Here is a 6,214-nt window from a genome sequence, read left to right on the forward strand (position 1 = left end):
CTCAGGAACAGCTGCAAACTTAAGGCTGGGAGACTCAGGCTGGTGAAGGCTCCAATTCTTTTAGTCTTTCTTCTAGGAAACGTGCTCAAATGTTGCAAGCAGAAGAATGCAGTCTTAGTTCAAGCAGAACGGTGCCTGTGTGGCTTATCTGGTTAAAAAGTGGGATGTGCTGTTAGGCAGGAGCTTGGGAAAACGCCAAGAGGAGCCCCAGCACGAGGCCTTGTGTCAGCTCTTGGTCTCAAGGAGAGACTTGTCTCTCTTTGCTCTCTTTGAAATCTGGTGGGGTGGCAGCAGGGGGAAGAACAGTCCTTTCTGCAATGAATTAAGGCAGCAGAACAGCTTCCCCCTCCCCAAGTGCATGCAGGAAGGCAGGGGGAGGAAGGGAGGAGCTGCTGCAGCCCAACCACCATTGTATTTACATTTCCGTGCTCCTGATAACAAACACATTCAAGGGTGCTGGAAAACAAGCTTAGCTTAGAAAACAAAAGCTGAGATTTCATGAAAGAAAAGAGCAATAAAAGACATTCCAGGTGTCCCTGCAGTGTTATCAGGCACGGTCTGGTGGTTTCTTTAGAGAATGATTCACTTTCTTATCAAAGGTACGGCTGCAGCATCCAGTGCCACACTGAGGTGCCCTTGGACACAACAATTCCCTTCCAAAAGGGGAAAAAGAGGAGATTAAATAAATAAATAAATGTTCAGCATAGTACTGAAAAAAAAAAAAACCTACCACCTTTTTTGATTTTAATTAAGGGTTCATCCTACATCACTTTAAGAAAATAAAACCTTAAGTGCTAAAGTGACTCAGAATCCTCAAATCCCTGAATGGTTTGGGTTGGAAGGGACCTCAAAGCCCATCCCATTCCACCCCCTGCCATGGGCAGGGACATCTCCCACTGTCCCAGGCTGCTCCAAGCCCTGTCCCATCTGGCCTTGGACACTCGCCAGGGATCCAGAGGCAGCCCCAGCTGCTCTGGGCACCCTGTGCCAGGGCCTGCCCACCCAATAAAACTGACCCTAAAGATGTGGGTTTGTGGGTGTTTCTTCCCAGTCAGAGACGTTATACAACAAAGAAATTCATCCAGCAGGTAACGTTTTCAGAAGGGTCTTTTCCCCACCTGTACACATGGCACCAACACAAGAACCCAGTGAAGATCCAGGTGCCACAATCATGGTCAGTGTCTGCAGTTTCAGAGGGGTGACCAAACATTCCCCTGTGCTTGGCTGGAGGAGCTCACAATGGAATAAGCAGGAAGAACTCAGGTATTCCTGAGGGACGATCCGAGATAACAGGTTCAGGTTTGTAAAGAGCCCAGGACATTCCTCAGCCAGCTCATCCAACCAGGACCAGCCAGTGCCCAGCTCCCAGCAAGGCCTCCCTCCTCCCTCCTGCCTGCTCTCCCAGCTTCCCAGAGGATGCTGGGGAGGAAGCTGCCTTTATTCATCCACGCACTCAATGAGCATGGATTAAATATTCCCGGATAAATTACTCCAGGAAGCACTTTAACTGCTCAGTGCAGCCTGTGGGAAACACCTGGTTGGCTTCCATGTCCTGAAACCATGAACAACAAATGTGGAGTGGTACATGGATCCCTGGGACTCCAGGAGGCAGCTTCCACCGGAACTCCCAGTTTTGGACAATGGAGAAATGCAAGGAGGGAAATCCTAATGGCAAAGTCACCCCCTTACACAAGCTGGGAGGTACAACATGACCTGTCAGAGTTCAAGGGGTGCCTGGAGAACACTCCAGTTATGGGATTTAGTTTTAGGTGGTCCTGTGAGGAGCAGGGAATTGGAGTCGATGATCCCTAAGGGTCCCTTCCAACTGGAGATATTCCATGAAGTCTGAGGTCGAGTCCAGACATCCCAGGAGCCTGGCAGACCTTCAGACCACACTGGTCCAAGCCAAGAGAGGTAGAAAAGAGGAAAATTAAAACCCACTCAAGACTGGCAGGTGCAGAAAGGAAAACAAAGAGCTCTCCCATTCCTCCATCACCTTTCCCTGTCTGGCTTCTCCCTGCGGAGGAGGTGACACCTCACCTCCCGTGACCTCTGCAGGTCCACTGAGGCCACGGGCACAAGCACGTGGGGCACTCTGGGCACAGCCCCCCCCCTCCAGCCCACCCAGGGGAGATAAGCCATCTTCCTTGGCTTCTCTTCAAGTGGCTTTGAGACAACGACTTAAGATGGTTTGGCTGGGGGGCCCCGCCCGGGACCGACAGCAGGAGCTGGGAACGCCCCAGGGAGCCTGGGCCCAGCCTGAACAGGGACACAGGAGCCTCTTCCAGTCCCACCCTGAACAGGGACACAGGAGCATCTTCCAGTCCCACCCTGAACAGGGACACAGGAGCCTCTTCCAGTCCCACCCTGAACAGGGACACAGGAGCATCTTCCAGTCCCACCCTGAACAGGAGCGTCAGCCCCCTGACAATAAAGGACTCTGCACCTACGGCCTTATCTCTGCATCTGCCATCTAAGGACGCTGAGCAAAAAGGCACCTGAGGAACAGTTTTATCCCATAACTAAGTTCTAGGAGACATGTGAGGCTCCTGTCACTTCCAGGAGATCACAGTGGATAGAGCTGGTGATATAAAACAAGGTGTTATGAGCTAAGCGTCAGCCCCCTGACAATAAAGGACTCTGCACCTACGGCCTTATCTCTGCATCTGCCATCTAAGGACGCTGAGCAAAAAGGCACCTGAGGAACAGTTTTATCCCATAACTAAGTTCTAGGAGACATGTGAGGCTCCTGTCACTTCCAGGAGATCACAGTGGATAGAGCTGGTGATATAAAACAAGGTGTTATGAGCTACATCCATGTGACTCCTCTGCACTCCTCACAGCCAAGGGTCACTGGATGTACCAGCACTGCCAGTAGCAGCTCAGGCCCTTTTTAAAGGAAAAGGCAGATGGATGGATCAAACCCTGAGGAAAACAGCAGACATTCCTCTCAGGACTCAAAGACATAACCAGCATTTGAGAACAATCCCAGACTGCTCTGCAGAAGACACCCAGGTCTCTCAGTCCATACAAATATCAGGAATAAATCGTAATTCCTTCCCCAAACCACATTATGTGAGCACCAGCACCTTGAACATCCCAACTGCAGACCTGATGGCAGCTTCCAGTGGAACTGGAGCTTTATTGTGCCATCCCAAAGGACAGCCAGGATAAAAAAACTGGATGATCCGCTGCTCCCAATTCCTAACAAATCAAATCAGACTTGTTCTTCTTGGCCTAGTTTACCCATTTTAATCTTTTGTAGTCCTCTTACTCTGATAAAAAGAAGATTTGAGCGACCAAGTTAAACAAGATGTGAGCATTTGCAACAGAAAAGGCAAGGAAAGAAGGTCCAGGTGGCCAGAAAGGACAAGCCTTGAGTTCCACACCAGCCCTGTTATCCCAAACAGAACCCCAGGAATATTTGAAACTTTAATAAATACCTGAAAGGCTGGAGCCCCTCTGCTCTGGAGCCAGCCTGGGACAGCTGGGAATGTTCCCCTGGAGAAGGGAAGGACACAGGGAGAGCTCAGAGCCCCTGGCAGGGCCTAAAGGGGCTCCAGGAGAGCTGCAGAGGGACTGGGGACAAGGCCTGGAGGGACAGGACACAGGGAATGGCTTCCCAGTGCCAGAGGGCAGGGATGGATGGGAGATTGGGAATTGGGAATTGCTGGCTGGGAGGGTGGGCAGGCCCTGGCACAGGGTGCCCAGAGCAGCTGGGGCTGCCCGTGGATCCCTGGCAGTGCCCAAGGCCAGGCTGGACATTGGGGCTGGGAGCAGCCTGGGACAGTGGGAGGTGTCCCTGCCCATGGCAGGGGTGGGAATGGGATGATCCTTAGGATCCCTTCCAACCCAGACCTTTCTGATTCTATCTGGAAGGACTCTAACTGGAAGAGTGTAAAAAGAGCAGTGATTTGAAGGTTTAACAGAAGAGAATGGAAAGGTGAGTGCATTCCAGACATGTCTGCTCCACAGAAGTTCCCGGAGGCAGAGCTCCCATTTCAGATCTCTGGATGGTCGCTGCGATTCCCAGCATGGCTGCTTTGGTGTGCACGCAGCTGTAGCCAACCTCTGCTTTTCAATTAGAGATTTAGTGTTGGATCATAAGAAAATCAGTTCCTACCTCACAAGCAGGTGTTCCCTGGGCAGGTACTTCAGTCCTCACAAACTGCTTATCTGCAAGACACAAAGCAGAAGGAAGCGTGTGATCACAGAGTCCCGGGATGGCAGGGAATTAGGGATGCTGGGACATGAGTGGTGTCACTCAGAATTAACTAAAACTTGGGAGATTTTGCTGCAGTCCCCTTCCAGTGATCCAGGCATCTTTCCTCAGTGCCCTCAGCAGGCATAAGAGTGGTGCCAGTGACAGAGCCCTGGAACAGCTGCCCAGGGGGGCGTGGAGTCTCCCTCTCCAGAGGGATCCCAAACCCCCTGGACACGTTCCTGTGTCAGCTGCTCCAGGTGCCCCTGCCCAGGCAGGGGCTGGACTGGATGGGCTCCAGAGGTCCCCTCACATTCCAACCATCCTGTGATTGCTGTTTCCCATCAACACTTGCTCAAGCCATTTAGGATATTCCATGAAAACTGTGAGTGACTTTTCCCTCGTTACACACCCTAATAGGTTGCCCCAAACACAGCATTAAAGCTGAATTAATCCAGGCTGATCAGGACATCCCTGCCCTAAGTGGCATTTCAGGTGCTCAATGAATGGCTTAAGAGCTCACAGGGCCCCTGTCAGTCCCTGTCACACCTGCCCAGCCACCTGTGACAGCCACATCCGAGTCACGAGCCCACCTTTACCTGCTCCAGCTGTTTTCCCTACGTTTGCCATGATTCCAGTGCAGCTGCTCCCACCAGCTCTACCTGGGAACCATCTCCTGACCTGGGTGTCACGTACCAAATTTTTCTACCCAATATTTTACATTCTGTTGATAATGTTTCTTCATTGTGAAGCAGACATAGCTGTTAAAAAAAAAGATTCTATCCCAATAATTACTCCTGACAGCCCCCTTGCAGAAGAGAACATAAACTGAGCCACAGAGTTAAAGTATTTCAATCCACATGGAGAAAGAAATGTCCAGCTTGTTCTCCACCACTGCAAGTCATCCAGCCAATCCCACAGGAAAACACCACCTCAGTACCTGCTCAGCAGTCAGACAGGAACACTAATCCATGTTCCTCTCCGCACAGATGGACATTTCGTGTTCCAGGGAAGTAAAATGCCAGAGCTTTTAGCTGAATGAGGAAACAGCCTGGTGAAAAGTGTCATTTTAGCTTTAGTAAAGCAGTGAAGCACTCAGGAGTGAGAAAAACCTTCCAGAAGAGCCCTGCTCCCTTCAGAAGGGCTGGGAAGGGGAGTTACCACACTAATTAAGGAATGGAGGAATATCCTGTGCGGGATTCAGCTGCACGAGGTGCCCAGCGTCAGCTCCTGCTTGTGTGGTAACACTGACTTCCCCACAGAGGAAACTCTGCTAGCACACACCACAAACCCACAGCTCCCTTCTCCACATTGTCACTTGCAGGTGAGCCACCCTGAGAAACTGGGACATCAGGGTCCTTCTCTGCAGCTCCTTCCCACTGAAGAACACCCACATCACTTCCCAAGGCATCACAGCCCAAGGCACAGCCCAACTGGCTGCTCCCTTGAAGTCCATCCCACAGCTCTTGCTGTGATCCACTCTCACACATGACATTCCAATCTCTTTGCACAGAAACCACTAAAACTTTACCTGATTTGTTAAGAAAAACAACCCTCAGCCCTCTCTTTTCAGGCAGAACTGATGAAAATGAGAAGCAGGAGCTCCTCTTTTAGTGCTGCTCCAGTTCAAATGAGGCAGTGCTGGGTCAACCTGGTAACTGTGAGACCAAATCTACCACAGGTTCTTGTTCTGAGCAAACCAACTTTTCCTTTGGTAAAGCTGCACCTCTGGTTGCTCTCTAATAACCCTTGAAGGGCAGAATTCCTGTACTGTGGGGGTTTTAACTGCCCCCATTGTAAAACTGCTGCTCTTTAAGTTAGGGCATGTTCTCACTGGCAAGCAGAAATGTTAAACATCTGTGCTTCTTACGCCAAATTGAAAGATTTGCTGAAATAGAAGGTGTGGCTGCAAAGGTTTCTTACATGTGGGGTCTTTAATTAATCTGAGAGACTTCACCCCGTCCCCTCACACGATAAATTGAGGAAGACTCCAACTGTTCCAGAAGCCTTGCG

At 50.6% G+C, this 6,214-nt stretch overlaps 1 protein-coding gene across 1 annotated transcript in view; it reads right to left on the bottom strand.

Moving 5' to 3' along the window:
- Nucleotides 1-4,176, bottom strand: part of MAP4 (microtubule associated protein 4) — a 120,832-nt gene extending 116,656 nt beyond the window's left edge. The window contains exon 1 of the mRNA XM_017737674.1: nt 4,124-4,176. The gene's annotated coding sequence lies outside the window, so the exon portion shown is untranslated. The remainder of the gene's footprint in view (nt 1-4,123) is intronic.
- Between the last annotated feature and the right edge of the window lie 2,038 nt (nt 4,177-6,214).

Source organism: Corvus brachyrhynchos, unplaced genomic scaffold, assembly GCF_000691975.1.
Source record: "Corvus brachyrhynchos isolate BGI_N302 unplaced genomic scaffold, ASM69197v1 scaffold426, whole genome shotgun sequence".
NCBI lineage: Eukaryota > Metazoa > Chordata > Aves > Passeriformes > Corvidae > Corvus > Corvus brachyrhynchos.